Genomic DNA, 27,507 nt, shown 5'->3' on the forward strand with positions numbered 1-27,507 from the left:
TCATTGAGCGCCTAAAATGGCATGAAGCATACAAAGCAAGATTTAGAGTTTCTCTTTTGTTTTCTCGAGATAAGACATGCAGACTTGAATATAATACATCTTGTAGGGGGGATGCATAGCTAGAGCAATGCAAGTGCGGCTCTTGCTTGCTATTGACTTTGTAGAGGGTAGAGTTGGCTCTGACTTGCTATGACGTGTGTTGAGCTGCGCTGGGATGTGCATTTGAATGGATGGGACGGGATGGTTGGCAGGCCAACGTTCTGGAGGATATGGAAGAGGAGATCGACGGAGGGCTTCTCGGCGGATCCTTACGTGATGGGCGTGGTGAACGGGTTCCTGTGGCTCTGCTACGGCCTCCTCCTCCTCAGCCACCACGGCCTCCTCATCGCCACCGTCAGCGGCGCCGGCGCCCTCTTCCAGGCCCTCTACCTCGCCCTCTACCTCGTCTTCGCCTCCCATCCGCAAAGGGTAGGTAGCCCTAGCTGCTGTCATTGCATTGTACTGAACGCCCCCCCCCCCCCCCCCCCCCCCCATGCCACCCTCTCTCTCTCTCTCTCTCTCGCCGTTTCCTAATCTTTTTCTAGTTGCCCACGCTGTTTTATATAACTTTGTTATATACTATATACATCGTCTGGCAGGGGGAGGGGAACGGGGAACGAGGACGATATAAATTTTAACAAGGCTATTTTATATATTATATACACGTTATGTTTATTTTTATTTGCCATTATTGTGGCAAAACAAGTCATACTCCAACCCATTGTTATGCTAAGAAGGATGATATCCATAGTGGTAAATTGCAACAAGGAAAACATGCATCGTCTTCACGACAAAATGAAGAGAAAAATGAGCATCTATTTGTTATGCAGCATATGATGAATGTAGTTATAGAAAATGGGACATATGATGATGTATGGTACGCTGATTTAGGTGTATCTAATCATGACCAGTCATGTTGAATAGTTTGGAGAGATGCAAGACTTACAAAATCCAGGTTATGTGCAAACGGGTGATGATTCATGCCACCCAATTTCACACATTGGAAAGGTTCATGTGTCCTTGCATGATGGCTAGACAAAGAATCTGATTAATATATTACATGTGCCATCAATCACAAAGAATTTAGTGTCTATTGGCCAAATGGTAGAGCAAGGGTTGTAGGTTTGATTTAATGCAAAAGGTTGTTTTGTAGAAGACTTTAATTATAAATGCACGTTGGTTGTAAAAGGAAGTAGAGTTGGCTGCATGTTCACTTTAGATGCTGGAATGCCTACAATGAGTGGTTGCATACATTGAAATATAGCATAAACATATTGGACATGAAAACGTACAAATGCTAAAATTAATGCAGTCCTAAGGATTGGTTACAGGGTTGCCTTCTTTTAGAGTTACTAAGTTTCCTAAAGTGTGTAAAGCATGTCAGTTTGGGAAGCAGGTAGCACGATAACCCTTTTCACATGATAGACAAGTGAGTAAAAATATACTTGATGCTGTGCATATAGGTGTTTGGGGGCCTACACAAAATGTATCTCTTGGTGGCAGCAAATACTTTGTCACATTTATTGATGATTGTTCAAGGAAGCTATGGGTATATTTCATGAACGAAAAGAGTAATGTATTTGAGCACTTCAAATCATTCAAGGCAGCTGTTGAAATAGAAATAGGCTTGAAAGTTAAGTGCTTGAGATTAGATAGAGGGGGAGAGTACCTCTCTAATGAGTTTAGTGGCTTCTTGAGGTCTCATGGGATAAAGATGCAATTTACTTGTAGGTATACCCCATAGGAAAATGGGGTTGTAGAAAGAAAATAAGGCATATTTTAGAAGTTGTATAGGTATTGATGGCTGAAAAGAATATGCCAAAACATTTTTGGCTTGAAGTTGTTCATACTATTGTCTATATTATGAACAGAACTCCCACAACTGTAGTTCATGGGATGACCCTTGAAGAATGCTTTACAGGCAAGAAGCTTGATGTGCCACAGTTAAAATTGTTTGGCCTTATTGCATATGTTTATGTGCCAGATGAGCTACAAAAGAAGCTTGATCCAAAGGCTAAAACATGTATTTTTATTATATACTCTTTAGAGCATAAATGATATCATTGTTATAATCCTGTTACAAGTGAGTTCAGAGTGAGTAGGGACGTTATTTTTATGAGATGGGTAGTTGGTATGCATCTACTGGTGATGCATTAGATGATGATAATGATAATGATAGCTATGTGTAGAAAGAAAAGCAAGAATCACAAAGCCTTAGTGGACCAGAAACATCATCTAGCACTACAGCTAGAGTTAGCCCTTGGAATGGGAGATGAAGAAGTAGCCCCACATCTTTAGGTGGATCTACAAGTGTTGCAGGTAAAGACAAAGGAAAGCAGAAAGTGTTGTATGGTGATGATGCATCTACTAGTAATTTGGGATTTGATGGAGATTCTAGTGGTTCAGAGAGTTTGGATGATGAGCTTGGTATTCCTTCAATCAAGACACTAGGTGTATAGAGAGCACATAGTAATGTAAAGGTTCCACTGAGTGATCTAGTGGTACGCAGGTCTAGCAAGGTTAGATACCCTATTAAAAGATTTGGTTTTAAAGGTTATATATCTCACCATTATGCTTATATGGTGAAGGTAGTTGAGGATGTTGTTGGTCATGCTATTTGAAATGCAACAATGGATGAGGAGATGGTTGCATTAGAAGCCAATAAGATTTGGGATTTGGTACCCTTGCCTAAGGGCAATAAAGTTATTGGTTGTAAGTGGGTTTACAAAGTCAAGCATACTGTAGATGGTTCGATTAGCAGATATAAGGCTAGGTTGGTTGCAAAAGGTTATGCTCAAACATATGGCATAGATTATGAAGAGACATTCAGTGCAATTTCTAGGATGGCAACTGCTAGATGCATGATTGCCTTGGTAGCAGCCAAAGGTTGGAGTTTATAGCAAATGGATGTTAAGAATGCCTTGTTACATATGGTGAATTACAAGAAGAGGTGTATATGGAGAAACCAACAGGTTATGATAATTTAGAGCATCCCATATATGTGTGCAGGTTAAAAAAGGAACTTTATGGGTTGAAATAAGCACTTAGAGCATGGTCTGACAAGATTTGAGAGTATATTTTCAATATTATCTTTTATATTTCTGATGTTGATCACTTACTTTACGTGAGAGGGGAGATGTAGGTTTGGTTATCATAGTCATCTATGTGGATGACTTGATTATTACATGTGACGGTGACAATGGGATTGTTGAAGTTAAGGACTTCTTGAAGAAGAAGTTTGAGATGAAGGATTTGGGTGAGCTAAGATACTTTCTTGGTATTGAGGTGATCAAATGTGATGATGGTATATGGCTATCCCAAAGGCAGTATGGCTTGGATATGTTATCCAAGTATGGTATAACAACATGTAAGCCTCTTTCAGTACCATTGGAGCAAAATGTGAGGTTGAGTGCTGATATTGGGGACGAGATACAAGACCCTACTATGTTCAAGAGGATAGTAGAAAGCTTGATTTACATGACTATCACATGGCTAGACATGAGCTATGTTGTTGGTCTTGTCAGTCAATTTATGTAGATGCCTAGAAAGCCTCATTTGGATGCAGTTAGATGCATATTGAGGTATGTGATGTTCACTTTACATTATGGAAATTTTTATGAGTTAGGTAAGAATGTGCAGGTGTTTGGATACATAGATGCAGATTGGGCTGGTAGCATGTCAGTGACCAGTGGATTCACGTTTTCCCTTGGTAGTAGCACTTACATGGAGAAAAAAAAAGCAACCTACAATTGCTTTATCAAGTACAGAGGTTGAGTTTAGAGGTGCTGCTATGGTAGCATGTGAGGTGGTATGATTGCGAAAGTTATTAGGTGATTTGGATATGCAGGGAGGTGGTCCAATTGTCATTCACTATGACAACATGAGCAGCATACAGCTAGCCAAGAACCCAGTGTTCCATGCTAGGACAAAACACATTGAGGTGCACCACCACTTTATAAGAGAGAAGGTGCTTGTAGGAGAGATTGACTTGGTATATGTTAGCACAGAGGATCAGATAGCTGATATTTTCACAAAGGCATTGGGCGCAGAGAGGCTTCAAAAGTCCCAAAGCTTACTTGGAGTTGCAGAGATAGAGTTGATCTTGAGAGGGAGTATTGAGATGGAAAGCTCAACATGTGTGGACATTGATGATGGATCGCTTAGCTAGATGGATTTGCATGTCTACATTTAGCACGTTACTAGTCACTATGACTCTCACATGGCCATTGACTTATCAGTTATTATATTTAGTTTATTATACCTACCTATAGATGATATAGGTATAGTGCTAATCGACTAGTATAGTCAGTTATGCATTATTTGACTTAGTAGGCCACTTTCCTTTATGTTGTATCTTATCTATCCTTTGTGTACATTGTATTGTGTGCAAAAGAAGAAGAAGAAACAACAAGAAAACGTTTTTGGCCTCCATCTCTCTTCTTGTGTTCTTGAGTGAGCTTCCTCTCGTGTATATAGTGTGTACTTGGCGTAGCAGCTCAAGCAAGTCCTCCCACCATGCGATTCTTAATAAGGGGGAGACACACCGGTCCCCTCAAACCCCTTAGCTAGTGGCCACTTCCATGATCCCCAAATCCCAAAATCCTTGCTAACTCCCACATGTTGCAACTCAATGTAGCATATGTTGAGTTGCTACTAGCTTAACTACTCCATCTAACCCAAAATCTAGACCAAGAAAGGTCACATTTTTCCATCCACTTGTATAGACCTCATTTTACATACAAGTCGTCAGGATCCATTAAGCTCACAAATGGGTTTACCTCATAATGGGAGCCTTACAACTTTGAGCACATGAGTCATTAGTGAGACCTTACAAGGGTGGGGCATTGAGATACATCCTCAGCCCAATATCGAGTCTTTGAATATGAGTGCAAAGTGGATAGAAGGTTTGATGAAGATATCTACTCCATTCTCCTTCTTTGGATAGTAGACAAGTGTTACTATCCCATTCTCAATCAAATCGACACATAATGATACTCAATTTTAATGTGTTTGGTGCATGCATGAAACACTCGACTTTTGGTAATGGTGATGCAACTCTAATGATCACATCTTAGTATTGTTGGGTCTTCATCCTGTACTCCCATATGCCATAGGATCCTCCTTAACCATACTATTTCACATGTAGCAAAACAATTTGCCTTGTACTGAGTTTTGATAGACGACAATGCCACTAAAATTGACTTTCTAGAATCATTGTCATCTACCCAATTTGAGTCATATAAGGCAAAAGTCACAGAAGAGCTGATCCTTCTTGCCTTTGTACCTATTGCCAACATATAATGCATGCTCATCTCTAGAGGTACTTGGTTTTTCCTTAGTTTTTAGCTTCTTTTCCTCCTCTAACATTGATGCCTGGATATCAACAAGTTTAGGATTTGGCATGTTGATTAAAGTTGTTGATACATTATTATATTCAAGAGGCAAACTCTCAAGTAGAATACCGATGCAAACATCTTCTTCCATTTTAATGTTGATTCCTGCAAGTTGGGTTATAATTCCTTCCATGTAATTTATGTGTGGCAAGTGATGCGCTGGACTTCATTTCAAGCCTGAAAAACTCAATCAGGAGACCATACTTTGATGATTTAGACTGTGCACCAAACAAGGTGTCAAGTCTCTTCCATGTATCCTGTGAGGTCTCACAGTTATCCACATGGTGGATATAGCTATTGTCTAGCTCCAGTTTGATAATGGCCTGAGCCTTATCATTGTTCTTTTGCCAAGTGACAACAAGATCCACATCACGAGGCTTTGTATGTGTCAAACGACACAAGCAATGGCAATGAAGTATCAAAAGATACTAGTTTGAAATTTGATGTTTGTTGCTTGAGATTGACTTGATGATCTTCAAAAACTCTTCATAGATTTCCCTCTTTGCTGATTTGATGGTTGAATACTTGCTGAAAACTTTAGATTAGAGTGGCCTTGGCTTAGTTTAAGTGGTAGGAGAGAGAAAATGAAGAAAAAATGAGCTTGAAGGTAAGTGGCTATGGCTGTCCCATCAAAACAGGGACCACTAATGGGTCTAACTCCTCCAAAGAGGGTTTGTACTCATTTTGCCTGAGTTGAGAGATCTAAGCCTTCAAAGTGGTCACTATCAAACTGTGCATATGGGATTCTGATCCTGAGCCCTCACTGCTCCTCACAAAGGGACTGAAGTAGGTGTGATTGCAAATATCTCAACAATAGAGCCAATTGACGTGAGAAGTAAGATTCAACTATCCAAAAATAGCTGCAACACTGACCCTTAGCCCCGTGTCCCGATAGAGACCCAAACTAATCAACCAAACCTGGTACCCCTCAGACCACACATCTAGGACATTATAGAGACTAGAATAAATGAGCTAAAGTGGTTGTTAAAAGCACAAAAGAATCAGGAAAAGTGTATGTTGCACTATATTATTTTCATTGGATTTGCAGATTGTATCAAATTGACTTTTAACGTACACCAGAAAAGTTGAAAGCCTAATTTCACACACCACACTTTGAGGAGCACACCACTAGCATTTGAGTGCTTGCAACATTGAGAATTGTTTTAATAACAAGTAATTCACTTAAGATAAGATAAGCTGAATGAACCCACTCATAGGAGGAGACCCTCAGACATTGAATAGCAACTAAGAACCCCAATCACCGAATACTGAGAGACTTGAATCGTCAATCCCCTTAGGGAGCCAAACAACAATAGGCATGATTAGGTACACGTTTCTACCTGTCTTGATAAATGTGATTGACACCCTAGTTGTTCAAGAAGCTAGCAATATATCAGGAGCCAGTGCCAGCACAGAAAATGAGGATCTTGACTTGAGAATTCCCCGTCTCTTAACACATAGCAATCGATGACCTAGTATGACTTGCAAACCAAAATGGAGCATCATGGTAGACCAGTCAAGGACATCTTCGCCGATCTAGAGGAGGAGAGAAGATTGGCAAGGAAAGCATTGCAAAGCATAGCCACCTACAATCGAGAGCAACAAGCTCAAAAGCTAAGACAAGACATAGAAATACACAAGGTCTAATGTGTCTTAGCTATCACCAATAGAACTAGGATGGGCTTAAATGTTGAGAGGGAGAGAGCCTTAGAGGCTGATCTTACACTACTAATAGTGACTACATTGCTAGCAGGGCTAGAAATCACCTCCAACTCTAGGAGCCACACCAACATACACGTGCTTGCTAAACAACTCGAGTATCGGCCTGGCCATATAGCTTTGTGGAGCAGTTTGAGAAAGTATGCGAGGCAAACGGCCTCATGGACCTTACTCAATATACACAAGCTTTCAAAATTTACTCAGGAGACAAAGAACGTAATGACTTTAATAACCTCATGAGTCTCTTCATCAAGATATTATCTGAGTTGGGATACTCTGACAACCTTATCATTATATTGATGAACTTCAGTCAAAAGGACAAGGATGATATCTGATATTATGTCACGCACGTGCAAAGTTTTTTTAAGAGAATCCCAGCCACAGAGTGACCTAGCAAACGAGCAGTCTCCACTGTATTCATAAGTGGAATCCAAAGTGGAGAGCTTTACAAGGCCTTGGTAAGCAACTCAACCGTGCAAAGGGATGTGCTAGTTGGGGTCTTCAAAGAAGCCATAGTAGTGGATGACCCACTCAAGGCGGGGAGCTCAAGACCCACAACCCGAGACAACATTGCCTCTAGAATAGCAGAAAGTGCTACGACTATTAGTAAAAGATCTAACTAGAGCACCCAAGACAAGGAAAAGAGTGTCGACCAGAGCCTTGATTTGGCGAACATGAAGCTAGAGTTGGCTAGGCTTCAAGAGATGATGAGAAGGCCCACATGATCTCACATGCAATGCGTGCATTTGTAGAGGAAATCACCTTTTCAACACTGAGTGCATGAATCCTAGATCTAGACCTTGTGCCAATTGTGGTAGGTTTTTTGGCCATGATGCAATGCATTGCCGACTACCGAGGCAATTGCCATACCCACAATCATACAATCAGCCTTACTACCTAAGGAATAGAGTGCGACATTATGGAAGGGGAGCTCCACTAGCTCTCCTAGCACCTAATGATTCAAAGCTAGCTCCCTAGGATGGACATCAACCCCCATAGGGATGCCTAGACCACTTGGACCCATCGCGACCCATGCACCAATAAATGCTCTAATACATTACATAGAGGAGCCAAATGAGGATGAAGCATATGTAAAACCTTACTCTCGTATAATGAAGAGGGCAATCCCATCTAAATGGATTTCAGACTAGTGTTAATGATGGTTTGGGTAGGGGAAGAGGTAGAGGTATAGGAGGACAGAACCAAAAACCTATCACATTGTGGACTTGCAATCACCTAGGACACATCTCATCATGATGCTGTCAAAAGAAATAAGCCAATTGAGAGAAGGCCAACCTGAGATGCCTCGAGCATGGGATCACACATGTACGCCGAGTGTCCCAGGGAAAAACTGTGCATTAGTTTGGCTATTGTGCCATTTGTACCATTGGGATTGTTCGGAGTTGAAGTACTTGATAGTGAAGCCACACCAATTTTGCTAAATGTCATGACCTGAGCATAGACAAAGTAGGCAAGTATTTCATTACTAGGACCTAGAAACCTTGATGCAGCCTCAATGGGGAAGAGAAGCCGTAAAACAAGGAAAAAGAGAGATAAGATGAGGATTATGCTTAAGACATAGAGTACCACCACATTACCAAAGGGGAAGCAAGTCACGGACGTAGAAGAAAATACATATACTCCTAGGACCGAGAAAAGGAAAGTGCCAAGATTGGAGAATATCTTGGAGAATATCCTGATTCGAGGCACCAATTAGAAGTTGTTGATAAGGTCAAGGAGTGGGTGAGAGAAGCCCAACCACACCTAAAGGATGCAGAACCCATCATGGAAGATGAGATCAATGAGCTCTCTAGTGTGAGCACACCAGCCTCACCTACTCAGTTCAAATCAAGAGACACATCTGTTTTTGGAAACTATGGGTGTATATATAGAATTAGTATCTCAAAGAATTTGGGATATCAAAGTAAAAGATTCCCAATTGATCGTGTTAGGACATTAGTATAGTGCTACTAGCAAAATTATCCCCTATTCTAATGTATAGTAGGAGAGAGAGGGATTCAAACCCTCGATAGCATTTGAGCACTATGCCAGTTTTCAAGACTAGACCCATGAACCACTCGGCCGTCTCTCCCAAATGAACATATTGAATATTTGGAATACACATTGATTCTTTCACAGAAAATAGAGATTGAATCGGTACAAAGTTCTCTCGACATACATACAGATAGATAGGTATATATATATATATATATATATATATATATATATATATATATATATATATATATATATATATTGCATTGATATTTATTCATGTTCTCTACGGATAACAAAATGGATATAGAAATAATTCATTCCAATCTATGAGAAGTGGAACTAAGAAGGATGATCATCCCGAATGATTGGATTCTCATTATTGCTATCTTTTTTTTTCTGAATTCCATTTTCTTTAAGAAAGAATGAATTCATTGAAAGAAATTGGATCTTAGGGTGCTGGACTAGATACTTCAGTTATCATTAGGAACAAACGCCTAGTCTATCGAAAGTCTTACTGGATGGGGATCAGAACAGAAGAGGTTTGTACCACAACAAAAGAGGTTTGTACCATCTATGAGAATTTCCTATCTATTAGAACAGAAGAGGTTTGTATCATCCGATTATTGAAAGCCGTATTCCCAATAGAAACTAAAGACAAATAATTCTTACTAAGGCTGAAATGTCCCTCTCTGAGAAAAGAGAAGAGAGGGATGTTCTAGAAGCAAAAAATAATGCAAATACCAATAGGAGTGCTTGTGAACAATTATGGTTTAAAATTAGACTATGTGTTGTGAAAAAATAGCCCCTTTAATGAATTTTCGTTAATAGCAGTGTTGCATCCCAACATTCCCCCCTCCAAACATGCAGATCCTATGAATGGGCCACAGCTACCCATCCTCATCACCGCCAAGATCGATGGTCAATGCAATCTCTTCATCTTCTGCAAAAGCATCTTCAATGCCCACATCTTCATCTTCTCCCTCTCCTGGCTCAAGTCCATCATAAATCACATTATCCAACTCCTCAACTGCATAGGTTGTATCATCTCTTCTCTTGAAGAGTTTGATTCTCTTCCCTGCAAAATCGGAATCCGCAAGGCTATACCATCAAGTTTTGCTAAGGAATATGTGGCATTGTCATGGACATGCTACACTAAATAGGGCCCAAACCATCATCTGGAAACCTTGAGGATAGCACTATATTGGTTGTCTAGACTACTATCATAGGCCAATACCTAATCTCCTTCTTTAATCTCTTTAGGCCTCAATTTGTGTTTGCTATCAAAGTGGTCTTTGTTGCAAACTCTAGCCTCTTTGAGCTTTTGAATTTCTCTCTCAATATCTTCAAGTCTTCTCTCCAATTGACGAATACGAAGAGCCAAAATATCTTATCTAGACATCTCTTCTTGCTACCATGGTAAAGCACTCCAAGTAAGTGTGCAAGTCTCTGTAGGCATGACTTGGCTTCTGTCCATATATCAACTCAGCTGGCATATATCCTGTAATCACACTGTGAGTAGTGCGATCAGCCCATAAGGCATAAGGTAACAACCTAGGCCACTCCAAACCCATCCACCGCATGCTTTGTCCAAGGCTTTCACAATTGACAGATGGCCTCTTTTGCTCTTCCCGTTGCCTTCGGGATTATAAGCTGAAGTCAAAGCAAGTTTAATGCCAAGGCGAGAAAAAACTCTCTAGCCTCATCAGCATCCAACTCACCTCTATTTGCAATAGTAACTTGTCCAATACATCCATACCTGCAAATAACATCCTCCAATAGAAACTTACAAACCACTAAAGAAGATTTCGTTTGTAATGCTCTTCCTTCCACTTGATTTGTGAGATCTTCTCGTGCCAAAACAATGTAGCATATATGCCATAAACCAATAGGCATAGTAATCAAATCAAGAACCCACTTGTAATGAATACATAGCAGGTAGGTAGGATGAAGCTCATCTTTACACTGAAGAGAAAAGTTGACAATCAGGGCATGTCTCAACAAATTGTGAGATATCTCTATACATGCCTCTCCACCAATAGCGTTCTTTGATCTTCTCATAGGTTGTCCATATAGCTCGATGTTCAGCCCAAAGACTTTCATGGAATTCTTTCATGATATGCACCTGTGAAAATCTATCGCAAACAACTCTCAATGGCTGTCCTCCTCGCTTTCCTGGACACTTCCAAAGTAGCCCACTTCACAAGAAGAAACTATAAGCTTTTCTTCTAATCTTTTTGAAGTCTGCATCAGTCCATTCATCTTGTCTAGACATAATACTCAAATAACGACCAATCTGTAAATACTCTCCTATATATAAAGATTCATCAAAGCTTTCCAAAGTAGACACATGAAAAATATGATCAGCATGCATGGCTGAAAGATTAGCCCCATCAATGCAAGAAAAATCCATATCATCATACCTTGCTCGCATATCAGCTCTATTGGGTTGTCTTTACCTGCTATGTGCTTGAACTCAGGATTCATGGATTTTATGTACCCAATCCACCTAAGCATGGAAATATTTGGAGTATAACAACTCGTGATCATACCTAGAAGAGGCAAACAATCAGTCTCAACCACCACAGTAACACTAATGAAGTACTCTCTGTCATTCTTGAGAGCCGTGACAACTCCCAAGAGTTCTCTTTTAACTTGTGGATATCTTCATTGTCGCTCATTTAGGACTTTTTCCCCAAACCAAATAGCATACCTATTTCCATCTACATCATCTTGGCCAACAGCCCATCCAATGCCGATAGGACTAGTATCAACAGTAAGAACAATAGGTCTCTCACACTCATAAACTACCTTTCAAATAGTCAGAGCATCTCTCAATAATTTCTTCAATTTTTGCATGGCTTTAGTATGTTTTATCTCCTAGGAAAAACGTTGCCCTTTCCTCAAGAGCTGATAAAGATCATATGCAATATGAGCAAAGTGAGGAATCCAAATAAGATAAAACACACAAGCTCCAAGAAGCTTGCGAAAAATATGATTAGCATGCGAAAAATATAAAAATATGAGCAATTCTCCGCAATCTTTATTATGGCATCAACCTTCGCAGGAGAAGGTTTCATGCCATAATATCTACACATATCACCAATAATCAAAACTTCTATGGCTCCAAAAACAGACTTCAACACTGACAAGGTCAAATTCACTTTCTCTAGTCTGCAAAGAATGCTCTCAACATCTCTAATGTGTGAAGCCACAAAGAATTTGCATCCATGGTCATCTAAAGAATCATCTTTACCTTCTTCCAGGCAACCCTTGATAGGTAAATCATCAATGAAAGGCATAGTAAGCTCAAGAATAAAATCTCGTAGAACCTTGTTCATCCCATTCATCATATGAGCAATCGAATTATTAGCTCCTTACAAAAGTGTGCACATTCGGACGAGGCCTAGAGGTGTCTTCATTGTAGTTAAATCTCTACTTTCAAGGGCAAGTTGAAACTGATAATATCCAAAATAAATATCACTGATCGAATAGATAGCATGTCCAACAAAAGCTTCAGCGAACTCATCCACAATAGGTCCAACACCAACATTTCGAATAGTGACCTTGTTTACTAGCTGTAGGTTCTGTATGAATCTGAGTGTCCCATTCTTATTAGAAACTATGAACCACTTGTTGGAATATGAATCCCCATCCTCGCTCATTCAAAATCTCTACCAATTTGGGCAAGTGAGTCTCGGTACATGAATAGGCCGTAGATTCCAAGGGACATGCGGAATGGTAAAAATAACCATAGGCGTCACAACCGTAGGATCAACGCATCCAATATCATGTGGAAAGAAAGAAAAAACTTTTTCATGATTGCATAACATCTCTTCAAAACATCTTATCTCTTCAGGAAGTAGAAAATCTTCGATCCCAATCTTCATCTCTTTGAGTGTCTTAGCTAAGAACTTATGTCCGATACCTACAGGATCTCACAAAGGAGGTTGCATAGTAGCTCTCCTAATCATCTCATCACTGTTCAAAGGTGGCGGTCCTACAACTAGTCTAACCTTCTTGTCAACTATCTTATATTTTGTCTGAACTCTGGCTTCATTGCTACAACCTGCAAATTTCACCCCTCGATGAAAATACCATGATAAACACAAATTTTGTTGTGTATAAACAGGCATACCCAAATCTTTTTGTTAAATTATGTCAGCAAGGAATACTTTTTGCTGAGAATCCTCAGCACCCAAATTCTTTTGAAGCATGAAATCAGCAATCTCACAATACATCACCAAAGAATGGACCTATAAGACACATGACAACTCTTGATTGTTAGCATTTATCAATACCGAAAGTTCTTCCATGGTATATGAGAATGAAAGGCCATCATAGAGACCATCTATCCGGTCTTCTTCTTGCAAAACACTTGAAATCATCAATTCTTTTTCTTTTCTTTTCTTTTTACATACTGCCTAGTGACTCTAGGCATATTAGTGGCTTTGGATCCGTGCATAGGTAGACCCATCATCCAGAACCTTAGTTTCCATCCAAGACTTAGCAATAAATGGCTACCCCAAAATAATAGGATAAGGACAAGAGTTTTGTCCAAAAGAATAATAGGACTCACCCACATCTCCAATAGAAATCTTCATATTTTGATAGATAGCATATAAATCTCCTGCAGTGTTGTTGGCTGCTCGCATGCACCTACCATGATCCACATCAACTGGCCATCTACCAATATCATATAAACCTCGCAATTAAGAATTCGATCCTCAAGTACCTTTTTCAAATTTGTGGATGTCTCAATGTTGAATAGCAGCTTGGATCCATGTTACTTTTTTGGCTTCAAATCCTTTGTCTTTGGGGCCTTCTAGTCTTCTTGCACTTTTGGCTTCTGTACGTCGGTCATACTCTACTCCGATCCTGAATAAGAAGACTGAAGAACTGGCTCACTCCTCCTAATTGCCTTCTTCAATCCTTCAAGTTGATCATTATCTCTTTTGCACTTTTCTTCAACAAGTGCTTCAAATCCTTGAGATTTTGCAATATAAGCATATATAGAGAAGACATCTACACGATCATTCCATCCAGTCCCTTTTCTAATTGCATCTCCTATGAATGCAAGTTCAGATGATGAAGCTTTACCTTTCTTTTCTGCATGTAGTGCATAGGACCATAAAGGAGACTTATCTTTCGGCAACTGCTCCAATTGAAGACCATAGGCAGCAGCTTCTCTTGCCACCTCGCATCACATAAGAAGAATGTAAGAGAGACTCTTCCAATAATTTCTTCATTTTTTCTTTACCAAAATTTGTTTTAAGTGGTTGCTCTGTATCTTTGAGACATATCACCTTGTCCTTCCAAACCACCAACTTCAGCCTTTTTGCCTCTTCAAAGTCTTGACAGTCTTTCCGGAACTATCACACCATATGCAACAGCGAACATGATCATTTCTGAAAAAAATCATAGGAATAGAAGGGGATGGGGCAGAAGTTGGAGTTGGGTTAAGTGGTTGTTGATCTCTTTTGGCCATCTTTATTTGAAGATCTTTCAAGTTCTTTGAAATTTCTTCCACCATGTCTTCGATAGTTGGTTTGGCAAATGGTCTAATAACTACCAGAAGAATAGGCATAGGCATAGGCATAGAAGCATGCATTGACATAGGATGAGAAGTAGGAGAAGAAGTGGAAGGAGCAACAGGAGAAGTGGGGGTAGGAGAAGACATCGTTAGAGGTGTTTGCATACCGTTTTGTAAGCAAGCCTTCTATCTCCGCCTCTTCTCAATGTGGAAACTGCATCAACAACATCTTGCCAATCCGTCTTCAATCCCATAGGATGTGTACGGTCTTCAAGAAGATCTCCCAACTCGTCTTGAAGTGCAGGATCAATTGTCTACAAAAATAACTCCCGTTTCTCCGAGTTTAGGGCTCTTTGTTCAAGTGCATCCAATTGATTGTAATGTTCTTCAAACTCACGCAATAACTCGGAAGCAATAAGTCTTTTGTTGGGCTGATAGACCCACTCTCTAAAGATCTTCCGAGTAGCAATACCATAATCCTCTAGGAAATATTCATCTTTGAGCACCTTCTTGAAGACATTCCAATTTGAATCTTGCACAAATAAATCTTGCACAAATATTCATCTTTGAACACCTTCTTGAAGACATTCCAATTTGAACCTTGCACAAATAAAGTAGCTACTCTGACTTGCAATGTATTCTATGTTGCATTCTCTATACATTGTATGCCTTGCAAGAGCTCGAGCTCCCTCTCTCTCCCTACATTTTTTCATTAGGATCTCATCTAAGTGTCCAGCATAGCTACCAATCCATCAAACTTTGATGGTGGAAAAATCTAAACACACCTTCGAGCTAGCTCCTCACTAATCTCTTGTATCCTAGTATAAGCCATCTTCTCACAAATTCTTGTTTCGAGTGATGAATGCTTCAGTCCTCTCTCATTCGACAAACTTTTTTTCTACTAGTTGATTCTCTAGGTTCTAATTCCTTGTTTGGTTTTACATTTTGTACTAACTCTTGAGTACGTTCCAAGCCTACGATGCCTTGGTTGTATGATGAATCAAGGTCAAAACATTGTCAGAAGAATAACTTGTAACTAAGGAGTAACTAAGGCACACAATGCATTTGCATTTCTTTGTTTCCATGCTTATAGAAGATCTACATTTGGAAAAATCATAATGCTCGAATTTGATGGATACATAATGGATTTTGGTCTTGGGTCAATCCCTAACATCATCTCCAAGAGCTCATAAGAATCAAGGATAGTTGTAAATTTAAACTTTCACAAAGCGTAGTTTGTACTATCTAACTTGCATTCATTTAAGGTTTGTGGATGAATCCTCAGATTTTGAATTGCCAATACATTAGCACCACTACTAGATGCACCAAAATTGATTCTAGAATGACAACATTTCTCCTCTTCATTGTTGAAGCCCTTGCCTCTCAAGTACTCTTCACCTCTTGAAGTCCCCTTAGGCTTTAATACTATGTAAAAACTACATGTCATACTAACTAGAATCTAAGAAAGGAATAAAGAGTACATAGCAAATATGGGAACAACAAAAACTTCCTTAAATCCAAACAAACTGATACAAAGATAGCTTTGTCCACTTGTGCCCACTTCTACTGTGAAGCTTAGACGGTGATCTAGATAAATTATATACACAAAGGTTAAGGCTAGTTGAAAGAACTCTGATTGGATGAAAGATAGATTGATAATGGCTTTAGAGGGGTCTTACTTTTATAGCCTAGAAAGGTGGTCAGATTGACCTATTCGACCTACCATATAAGCCTTTCCTAGTTTGCAAGAAATATTCCAAGAAATATTCTCTTTATTATTGGGCTAGGGGTACTACCCGTAGACCCTAATCAAGGGGGTTATTAGCCGCCTTGAGACCCCCTAAGCTAGGGGTTGCTTTCACGGTCCCCAAATCTCAAAATAAGGATCCCTACTAATTTTCACATCTTGTAACTCGATGTAATGTACCTCAACATACTACTAGCTTAACTACTCTATGTGACCCAATAGCTAGACTCACACATAGACCTCATCTAAGATATAAGTCAAGACCTAATCAAGGTCCCAGCTCACACATGGATTCTCCTCATAATGGGAGCCTTACAGCTTTAAGAACCATATATTATTGGTGAGACCTTATGAGGGTGGGACATTGAGCATATCTAACACATGGTACATTGGGTTCCATGCAATTGTTCAATGTGCTTTGACTATATGAATAAAGTTGGTGGTGGAACATGGCTGTCAAACACCCAAATTAGCCAAAATGCCTCCAAGAAAAATACACTCAATTATTATATATATGAAAGTTGCCCTAAGTTGAGCTTCAAAACTAGAAGTGGCCATATTGGGATGATCTTGGTCAACCACAATATGAGTTACCAAGCATAAAGCAAAGACTATGTGGATACACAAGTATTATAATGACTAGCTCAATCTTTATGTCATGAAAAATTATGTAAATTGAGTGGGAGTGCTTTTCCCTCTTAGGGTTAAATAGTGTAAGATGTCAAGTAACACTCAAATTGTCATATGAAAATGTAGTCTTAATGTTTAGCTGATGTGCATTTCCAACTACTATCAGTTGGTAATGCACAACTTCTATGAGTTTTTATTAGACATGAAATTGGAGCAAAGGTCTCATCAAAGTCAGTGCCCTTCTATGGAGTGTAAACATTTTCCATAAATCACACAAGAATTAAGTGTGATTCTTGACAATACATCATACTCAAATTACATAACAACCATTCAATAATCCAAACTGTATGCCTAGTCTTCAAAAGAAAAAGATCATCCTTGCCACACATAGTGGAAACAACCAGCGCATAACGATTTGATGAATAAGACTCATTGTGAGAGCCAAAATGAGTGTAGCTAGACACACTTAGTGCATCCAATTTACTATCATGTGATGTTTGCACCAGCCATTTGATGCATAAGATACAATGCAAGAGCAAGAATGAGTATGACTAGACAAAGGTGCATCCAATTTACTATTAGGTGATGTCTCCACTAGCCATTTTTAACATATTTTTGGACTTCTTAATCTTTGTTCTCCCATTGATAAGTGCAACATTCACATCTACATCAAAAGTAGGTTGTATTCATTAGAAACCTACATGGCTTGAGAGACTGTCTCAATTGGTGTTACCTTTTAGGATTGTAATCAACAAGGATACATTTCATAGCCTTGCCATCCAAATTTTGCAATGTTGCACAAGTACTAATGTATAAGTCAAGAAAATAAAAACAAAAAAGTGGAAAAAAATATTTTTTCCATGCAAGCATCATATGGAATGACAAACTAAAATGCTTTGATTGGACACTTATTTAGTAGATAAGTTACACATATAACAACCTCAAGCTAGAAACCATGTGGCAAAGCTTAATTCTTTGATCATGCATCATGCCATCTCCATGAGAGATCTATTATTTTTCTTAGCTACATCATTTTTTAATTGGTGTACATGGCATAATACATTGCACTTTTATCTTATATTTGACAAAAAATGCATTAAAATATTTAGTCATATTGCTACATCCCTTGACCATGATGGAGAATTCCCACATTAGATCCTAACAAATTTCCAACCACACATACAAGCTATTTGAAGCACATGAACAGTGTGGAATTAGCTCTCAAAGGATACCTTCATTTATGTCTAGAATAATTGTCAATCAAAGTCATGAAATATAGGTAATTGCCAACTGAAAGATTATGTCTACATTGGATTGCAAACATTTTTTTTGTACAAGCTACAATTTGAAAACAGATATAGCTAAACTATCTTTTGACATAGAAGTACGTTAATTTTTACCCAATATGCAAACCCCATAAATATGTTTTATAAGTGCCTCAAGAGTGGGCAATGAAGACCCCATGTTAGATTTCTATAGGCCTAGCAAATTAGCAAAATAAATGATACCTACATGCTAAATTTTTACACTTGAAACAACTCATGAATATGAACCATCACATGCCATATCTTCCACATGTTTACCATACTTGTTGAGATTATGCATCCCGTATTATAGTAACCCATACTCATTGAGATTGTGCAATCCATATTATAGAAAATTAGATGCCATATCTTCCACATATTTTACCATCATACTTGTTGAGATTGTGGAACCCATATTATAGCAAATTAGATCCCATATCTTCAGCATATTTGCCATGCTTGTTGAGATTGTGCAACCTATATTATAGAAAATTAGCAAACCAAATGCAACAACTTTATCACTACATAAGAGATCATGAACAATACATCTATCATCCACAAATTTGACAACCAAGCTCATGTATGTAAGTGTAGAAATTGGTAGTAAACTCTTTTTTATCTTTGCTACATAGAAGAAATTTGAAAGTGTGAAAGTAATATCTCTCTAGTAGCCTTCAATGCAAATTTACCAACTCCTTTAACATGAGAAGAGTCTTTATTGCTATATGTGTGATAGTACTACCCTTAAGGGAAGACTCAAGAGAAGTAACAAATTGTTTTGCAAAGTAATATGTTTACGGATAGCACTATCAAATTATCACACACTTAAAGCCACAATAGACATGCAAGTATCATGTAGTAAAGGGTCATAAATGCATTGTGTACTATATACCCATTTCGACATCTTACACAACATTTATAGATCTTGAATTAGGAGAGGCGTTGAGATATTGAGCTCCACTCGTGATATGCCAGGGTGACCGTTGTCCATTTATGTCACCGACTTGTCAGTTGCAGATGCGGTTGGTACACCGCCCATGAATAATAGCTACATGACAATTATCCTTATCTACTCTAGTTCATGGCTCAGTTAGTATACCACCTTAGTTAGTTGAGTTTGGTTTGAGACCCATATATAGGGTTCTTCTATTTCTTTGTACTAGAGTTCTTTTTGGCTTACACAACTAAGAAGAGGAAAACTATTTTTCAGCCTCCACCCTTGTGTGTATTCCCCTGTTGTGCAAGCAAGAAAGCTACAAGTGAGACTCCTTTCTTCTCTCTCACAATCTTGACATGGTATCAGAGACTTGTTTGTGGTAAGGAGCTCAAGAAAGAAAGCCAACTTCGCGGTGTTCTGGTAAGAGGACCAGTGTTGCTTTCATTTTTCCGTTTTGGGAGCAAGTCTCTACAGGTAGCACAGCCGGGAAGTGCAAGAGTGCATTGTCTCAGGTTGAGACACCCTTCGCGGTAAAGCAAGAGGGTAGTATATGCTGCGGGTGAGGGCTTTAGCCTCGGCGACCCTGTTTTTTTATTTGAGGCCATTTCGGGGCCTGTTTTGGAGGCGGAAGTTTTCTGCATGCACTCAAGAAAAGGCCCAGTTTTATGCTGTGCGACCACTATTCTACAGGTCGGTGAAAAGTTACTGTAGAAATTGCATCGTATACCTGTGCATAGAGACATTGGGAGTTACAGAATCATCCTTGTTGCCTGTTGATGCAAAATCGTCACTAGGAAGTGACTGTGTGGTCAAATACCACTTTCGTCAGTTTTGCAGATTAGCCCTTGTGAGGCTGAAGTTGTGTTCTTTGCAGTGACAAAATATTTTGCAGTGTTCTGTAATGGCGTCTGATTCTCTTTCACAGATTGTCACTGAAAAGTTTGACAAGAACAACTTCCAAGCATGGAAGTTTAGAATGACGAATTTCCTTATGGAAAAAGGATATTGGGAATTTGTTGCAGGAAATGAAGAAGAACCAGTTCTTCCTGATGTTCCCAATCAACAGCAAATACAGGCATTCAAAGCATGGCATGAGAGAGCCAGGAAAGTTATGTACTGGCTGTCTATCAGTATTTCAGACTCTATGATTGTGCATATTCAGGATGCAAGTACGCCAAAGGAGGCATAGGATAACTTTGTCAAAAATGTATAGCACAAATACGCAAGCCAGGAAAATGCAGCTCAAGCAAGAGTTGCATAATGTGCAAAGAGAAAGTATGAGCATCAATGACTACCACATGAAGGTGAAGAAGATTGCAGATGCACTTGCTTCCATTGGGTCACCAGTGGAAGATGATGATTTAGTTTCTGTGACCTTGAATGGTCTAGGAAAGGATTATGCACAGTTTCGGACATCCATTTCAGTTCATGAAAGATTTCCTGATTTTGAGGAGTTGATTGCTCTTCTAATTTCTGAGGAGCAGAGAAATGGTGGTGCATCTTCTTCAGGAGGAAATTCAAAAGAAATTGTCTTCTACTCAAATACTGGAAGAGGTAGAGGCAGAGGTAGAGGAGGCCGATTTGGAGGCCGTGGTAGAAATCAGAATATGCAACAAACTCAAGAAAGCCAGTCCTATGGAGGAGGACGTGGTAACTCTAGAGCCAGGGGGAGCCAAAGAGGTCGTGGTAGATGGCAAAGAGGCCAAAATGCAAACAGCAATGTTGAATGCTACTACTGTGGTAAAATGGGTCATATGGCTAAAGACTGCTATAAAAAGCAGAATGACATCATGAATGGGAAATTGCAATAAGGGAATTATGCATCTTCTAGTAGACAGGGTGATGACAGAAATGAGCATTTGTTTATGGTGCAGTACATGAACAATTCTGTGACAAGTGCAGAAGAAAGCAACGATGTGTGGTATGTTGACTCAGGTGCATCAAACCACATGACAGGTCATGCAGAATGGATGGAGGATGCAAGGAAAATGGAAAAACCAGGATTTGTGGAGACTGGTGATGATACTGCACATCCTATTGTGCAGATTGGAAAAATTCCTTTGTCTATGCAGGATGGGAAAAAGAAATACCTGTTCGATGTATTTCATGTCCCAAATATCACCAAGAATCTGGTTTTTGTTGGTCAAATGGTTGAGCAGGGCTTGCAGGTCAGATTTAATCCTCATGGATGCTTTGTTGAGGATATGAAAAATAAAGGTCGCTTGATAGCAAAAGGAAAGAAGAAGGGCAGAATGTTTACATTGGATGCAGACATGCCTGAATTGAGTGCATCAATGTTTGCACATGGGACCGGTGTAGTTGCAGATATTGATATCTGGCATAAACGCATTGGTCATGTTAATGTACAGCGACTTAAATCAATACAGGCCTAAAATATTGTTGCAGGATTGCTTAAATTCAAGGTTGTAGAAATACATAAGGTATGTGAAGCCTGTCAGTTTGGAAAACAGGCAAGGAAACCATTTCCTAGACATGTTCAAGAGAGTAAGAAGCCATTGGAATTAATCCACTCTGATGTGTGGACTACTAAAGCTGCATCTCTTGGAGGCTGTTATTATTTTGTCACTTTTATTGATGACTATAGCAGAAAAGTTTGGGTGTATTTTATGAAAAAGAAAAGTGAAGTTTTTGTGCATTTCAAAACTCTTAAAGCTATGGTTGAAAAAGAAATAGGCCTGCAAATAAAATGCCTAAGGTCAGATGGAGGGGGAGAGTACATCTCAAATGAGTTTGCAAGGTTCCTGCAGGAGCATGGCATAAAGCAGCAATATTCATGCAGTCTTACCCCACAACAAAATGGAATTGCAAAAAGGAAAAATAGGCATATTGGAGAGGTATCTCGTGCCATGCTCAACGAAAAAGACTTGCCAGATTTTTACTGGGCTGAAGCAGTTGCTACAGCAGTCTACATAATGAACAGGACTCCCACTGCAGCAATGCATGGGATGACTCCAGAGGAGAGGTATACTGGTAGGAAACCAGATATTTCTCATTTGAAAAGTTTTGGTTGCATTGCCTATGTTCATGTGCCAGATGAGTTGAGATCCAAGTTGGATCCAAAAGCTGAGAAGTGCATCTTTATTGGTTACTCTTTGCAGCAGAAAGGGTATAGATGCTATAACCCTTCTACTCGTAAGTTTATAGTGAGCAGAGATGTTATTTTTTATGAGATGAGCAGCTGGTATAAACCAGTAAATGTGATTGATGATGTAGATGCACAAAATGGTAATGCTGCACAGAATTCACAGCAGCAGTCACAAAATATTAGTGGACCTGGAGCGTCCTCTAGCAGTGGTTCACATTCTTCGCCATGGACAGGCAGATTGAGATCAAGAGAATCTTCTCAAAGCAATGTAGATAGTGGCATGCAGGTATCACGAAAAGGAAAAGAGAAGGTAGATCAGCCCATGTTTGATGTGAATGCAGGTCACTCTTATGTGGATGGTGAACCTAGTGGCTCAGAACAGAGCATTGATGATGAGTTGGGTATTCCTTCTATTGTTACACCTGGAGTAAGGAAGACCAGGGATGTTTTGAGAGCACCTGGGAGTGAACCTACTTTGCGCAGGTCTATCAGAGCTAGGTATCCTGTGGATAGGGTGAAATATAATGGATTTACAGCCATTCACTATGCCTATATGGTCAAAGTGATACAGGAACCAAAACCCACTTCTTTTGAGCAAGCCATGGGAAAAGAAAAATGGGAGAAAGCCATGGATGAAGAAATGGATGCCTTGAAAGCAAATGCTACATGGGAATTGGTACCTTTGCCTAAAAGTAAAAATGCAATTGGCTGTAAGTGGGTTTATAAGGTGAAGCACAATGCAAATGGTTCTGTGAACAGATACAAGGCAAGATTAGTAGTCAAGGGGTATGCACAAACATATGGCATTGACTATGAAGAAACATTCAGTCCGGTTGCAAGGATGGCAACCGTAAGAGCAGTCATTGCTATGGCTGCATCAAAGGGATGGTCTTTACATCAGATGGATGTAAAGAATGCCTTCTTGCATGGTGATTTGCAAGAAGAGGTCTATATGGAGCAGCAACCAGGTTATGTGCATGATGTTCATCCTGAGTTTGTTTGCAGGTTGAAGAAAGCCTTGTATGGCTTGAAGCAAGCACCTAGAGCATGGTCTGACAAGATAGGAAAGTATCTTGTCACTATTGGCATTCAGATTTCCAAGGCATATTTCTCACTTTATATGAGAAAAATAGAGAAAGGTATTATGCTACTTGTCATTTATGTTGATGATTTGATTATGACAGGTGACAGTGATGAAGATATCCTTCATGTGAAAATGCTATTGAAGCAAAAGTTTGAGATGAAGGATTTGGGAGAGCTACGTTATTTCTTGGGCATTGAGGTGATTAGATCACCAAGTGGGATACAGCTCTTGCAGAGGCAGTATGGATTGGACATGCTGTCCAAATATGGGATGACAGGCTATAAGCCTATTTCACTTCCTTTGGAGCAGAATGTAAAGCTGAGCGCAGATGCAGGTGAGGTTCTGGAAGATCCTACTATGTACAGACGCATAGTAGGAAGCTTGATTTATATGACTATTGCCAGGCCAGATTTGAGCTATACTGTTGGATTGGTAAGTCAGTTTATGCAGCCTCCAAGGAAACCGCATTTGGATGCGGCTAGACGCATACTCAGGTATGTGAAGTCCACATTACAGTATGGACTATTTTATGTGACTGGGGTTCAGATACAGTTGCATGGATACACTGATGCTGATTGGGCTGGTAGCATTTCTGATAGACGATCTACTAGTGGATATGTGTTCTCTTTTGGGAGTGCTGCAGTCACTTGGAGCAGCAAGAAACAGCCTAGAGTTGCCTTGTCCAGCACAGAGGCTGAGTACAGGGGTGCAGGAATGGCTGCATGTGAGGTAGCTTGGTTGCATAAGCTACTTTATGATATGCATCAGCCTACAGATGGGCCAGTTGTCATTTATTGTGACAACATGAGTAGTATACACTTGGCAAATAACCCATTCTATCATGCTAGAACAAAGCACATTGAGGTGCATTATCACTATGTGCGGGAGAGGGTTTTACTAGGTCTTATTGATCTAGTTTATGTCAGCACAGAGGATCAGGTAGCTGACATATTCACGAAGGCATTGGACGCAGAGAAGCTGCGCAAGTTCAGAGACTTGCTTGGTGTGTAGGAATTGGGATTGAGCTCGAGGGGGAGTGTTGAGATATCGAGCTCCACTTGTGATATGCCAGGGTGACCATTGTGCATTTATGTCACCGACTTGTCAGTTTTGCAGATGCGGTTGGTACACCGCCCATGAATAATAGCTACATGACAGCTATCCTTATCTACTCTAGTTCGTAGCTCAGTTAGTATACCACCTTAGTTAGTTGAGTTTGGTTTGAGACCCATATATAGGGTTCTTCTATTTCTTTGTACTAGAGTTCTTTTTGGCTTACACAACTAAGAAGAGGAAAACTGTTTTTCAGCCTCCACCCTTGTGTGTATTCCCCCATTGTGCAAGCAAGAAAGCTACAAGTGAGACTCCTTCCTTCTCTCCCACAATCTTGACAGAGGCATCAATAATAGCCATTCTAGCCTCTTTCTTCTTAGCCTCTTTCATAGCCAATTTAGGACAATCCTTAATCATGTAATCTCTTGCCAAACAATCCTTAATGATGTAATATATTGCTTTAAAATATTTGCAAAATTTTTGACTCTCATTTTTTCCCTCATCCTTATTTTAACCCTTCTTTATCTATAGAATATTTACAAAATATTGCGAGGAGAAAGGGTAGCTTCTCCTTTACCTTTTTAACGAGCGACAAAATCTTGATCTATAACACTCATAATGGACTTATTTTGTTAAAATTAGTCTTATTTGGCAACAAACTAGAAGCCGAATGCTCAGATGATAGAGCATTGGGATTTACTTTCTTCATTAAAACAAGAGTATATATAAAACTCTAATAAGAATAAGATCGTTTTCAAGAAACTATCTATATTTATCTTCATCCATGTATTCACTCTCTAATTGCTTACATTGGTATAAGTAACACGGGTCTCATGTTGTCAAGCATTTTCGTGAGAACTAAAGACCCCTAGAAAACTTTAGATAGGTTGACTTTTTTATAACTTAGTTGTTTGCATGATTGCTTGTTTTGTTGATTTGAAGTTGGATTTTTTGTGTTTGTTTAGTCCAGGAATTATTTTTGTCATTTTGTTTGGAACTTTTAAGTATGGAAACTTGTTAGCCATGGTTGAGATCGGTATTTCCATGGATAGATTGGAGCTAGAGTTTGTTGATAGTCACCAAACATTGAGAAACAGATATAATTTCTTGTCGCTACTTTGCACATCAAAAGGATTGTGGGTTCACGAGCACTTCATGTTGCACTTGTTCAATATAGTGCACTCAAGGGTCATCTCTTTATTTTAACCATTACTTGAATGCCATAGGTTGGGTTGATGCATGTTTTGCACCATTGTTGAGCACTAGCATGCCATGATGTCTGCTACAACTATATGCAGTAAATCTTAGTTTTACATGCACTTGAGATAGCACCTTTCATTGTGCATGCACTGTTCTTGCACACATGAGAGTTGGGATATTCATCATTGAGTTGAGAACCATTGGATGAGTAGGAAAGGTGGTTGGGTGAGTTTGAGGGTTACGAATGACATCATCAGTTGTAAGATGGGTTATTTTCTTGGTCAACATATTGAGGACCATATTTTTTTAAGTGATTATGATAAATTTTGGGAGGTTGGAGAGGAGTACAAAATTTCCTTGTTGAGTGATGAGAGGAGAGATAGTTCTTTTTAGCTTGGCCGTGTTGGAGCAGTTGGTTAGTGACTCGCTTTGGGCTTTCTGTCAGATTATGCTAGGTCTACTCCTCGTGGATTTCATGCCTTGGATTTGTCAGGGGGTAGGGTGAGAGTTGTGATATGTTTTGTTGTGTATCTATTTTGTATTAGCTTGATGCTCTTTGTGGTTGTGTGTATGTGCAAATTTGTTCGTGGGATTCGACAGGCTGAGTCACCCTATCCTGTGGTCGCCAATGACAGATGACTTTTTACGTCGAGAAGTGCTTAAAAATAGCCCAAAAAATCCAAATTTCAGGGGGAAAACAGACTTCGTCGAAGGCGGTTGTTGCAATTTGTACAATTTTAAGCGGCAAGTCCCAAAAGTGCTTTAAAGACCCACCGAGAGGCCATTGGGGAATTTTCATAATTTCTTGACATGTCATATGAGACTTCGGGAGATGCCCAGTAGTGGGGGACCTCAAGAGAGATGCCCAGGAATTTTCAGAAGTTGATTTGGACGCACGACGTGGGAGGAGTGCCAAAAATTAGCCAACCACTTGAGAATTAAAAGGTTGTGACCCTTGGGGGACTCCCTTCGGGGGGGGAGGGGGGTGGGGTCTGTTTTCTTCGCCCAAAAAAAATGGATGGAGGCACCATCTTCATAGGGTGACGATTTTGGGAGAGGGGAGATATGGGGGCTGCAAGCAACCCCCCCAATAGATTACATGCTTGGCCTTGTGTGTTTCTTTACTCCCTATCGCCAGTCTTCGCACATCAAATGGCTGCCCGGATGGCCTGATCAAAAACCAATCTTTCTCTCTCCTTCGTCTCTCTCCCCTTAAGGGGCAGTTCATGCACATGAAGAAGAATGAAGATCAGTTGAAGGATGCTTGCCCGGCATGAACTGGATTGCTCCAAGATCAAGAGAAGGCTAAGGGGAGATGTTCAACATTGAAGATTTTCTATTGTTCAGTCCATTGGCAACCTGAAAAAATTAATTACAAAGCCCAAAACACGCAAATAAGCGGTATGCCTAATTTTTACAAAGGAAATTTGCTTCTTGCTTATGTTTGATGGTTGAAATGGAATTCATATGGAACAAAACTTTTTTTGGATCTTGTTTTCATTATTATTGAGGGCTATGCATTAAAAAAATGTAGATTCATAATAATAAATATTTGCAATAATTAAATTATGGCCTGAAAAGCGCCTTTTTAGTGTAAAAATGAAGGTTTTATTGGTTTCAGGTGGGAAAAAGAGATGCGCATGGGATAAAATTCTGAGACAAAACATCTTTCAGTTGTCATAATTAGTCACTAATCATAAATTTAAAAAAATCTATTTTTATGCACAAATAAATAGAGAAAATAGCTAAGATTTGAGAAAAATAGGA

General features: G+C 39.5%; 1 long non-coding RNA gene across 2 annotated transcripts; it reads left to right on the forward strand.

The window, feature by feature from the left end:
- LOC148015103 (uncharacterized) lies at positions 1–27,507 on the forward strand. Of its 2 annotated transcripts, none has more exons than XR_015688468.1 (2): positions 1–468; positions 27,362–27,507. It is a non-coding gene; the product is annotated as an uncharacterized LOC148015103 (long non-coding RNA). The 2 variants fall into 2 exon arrangements; XR_015688469.1 differs by lacking the exon at positions 27,362–27,507 and adding an exon at positions 639–845.

This window comes from Lygodium microphyllum, chromosome 24, assembly GCF_053477565.2.
Source record: "Lygodium microphyllum isolate KBCC chromosome 24, Lygodium_microphyllum_v1.1.10, whole genome shotgun sequence".
Taxonomy (NCBI): domain Eukaryota; kingdom Viridiplantae; phylum Streptophyta; class Polypodiopsida; order Schizaeales; family Lygodiaceae; genus Lygodium; species Lygodium microphyllum.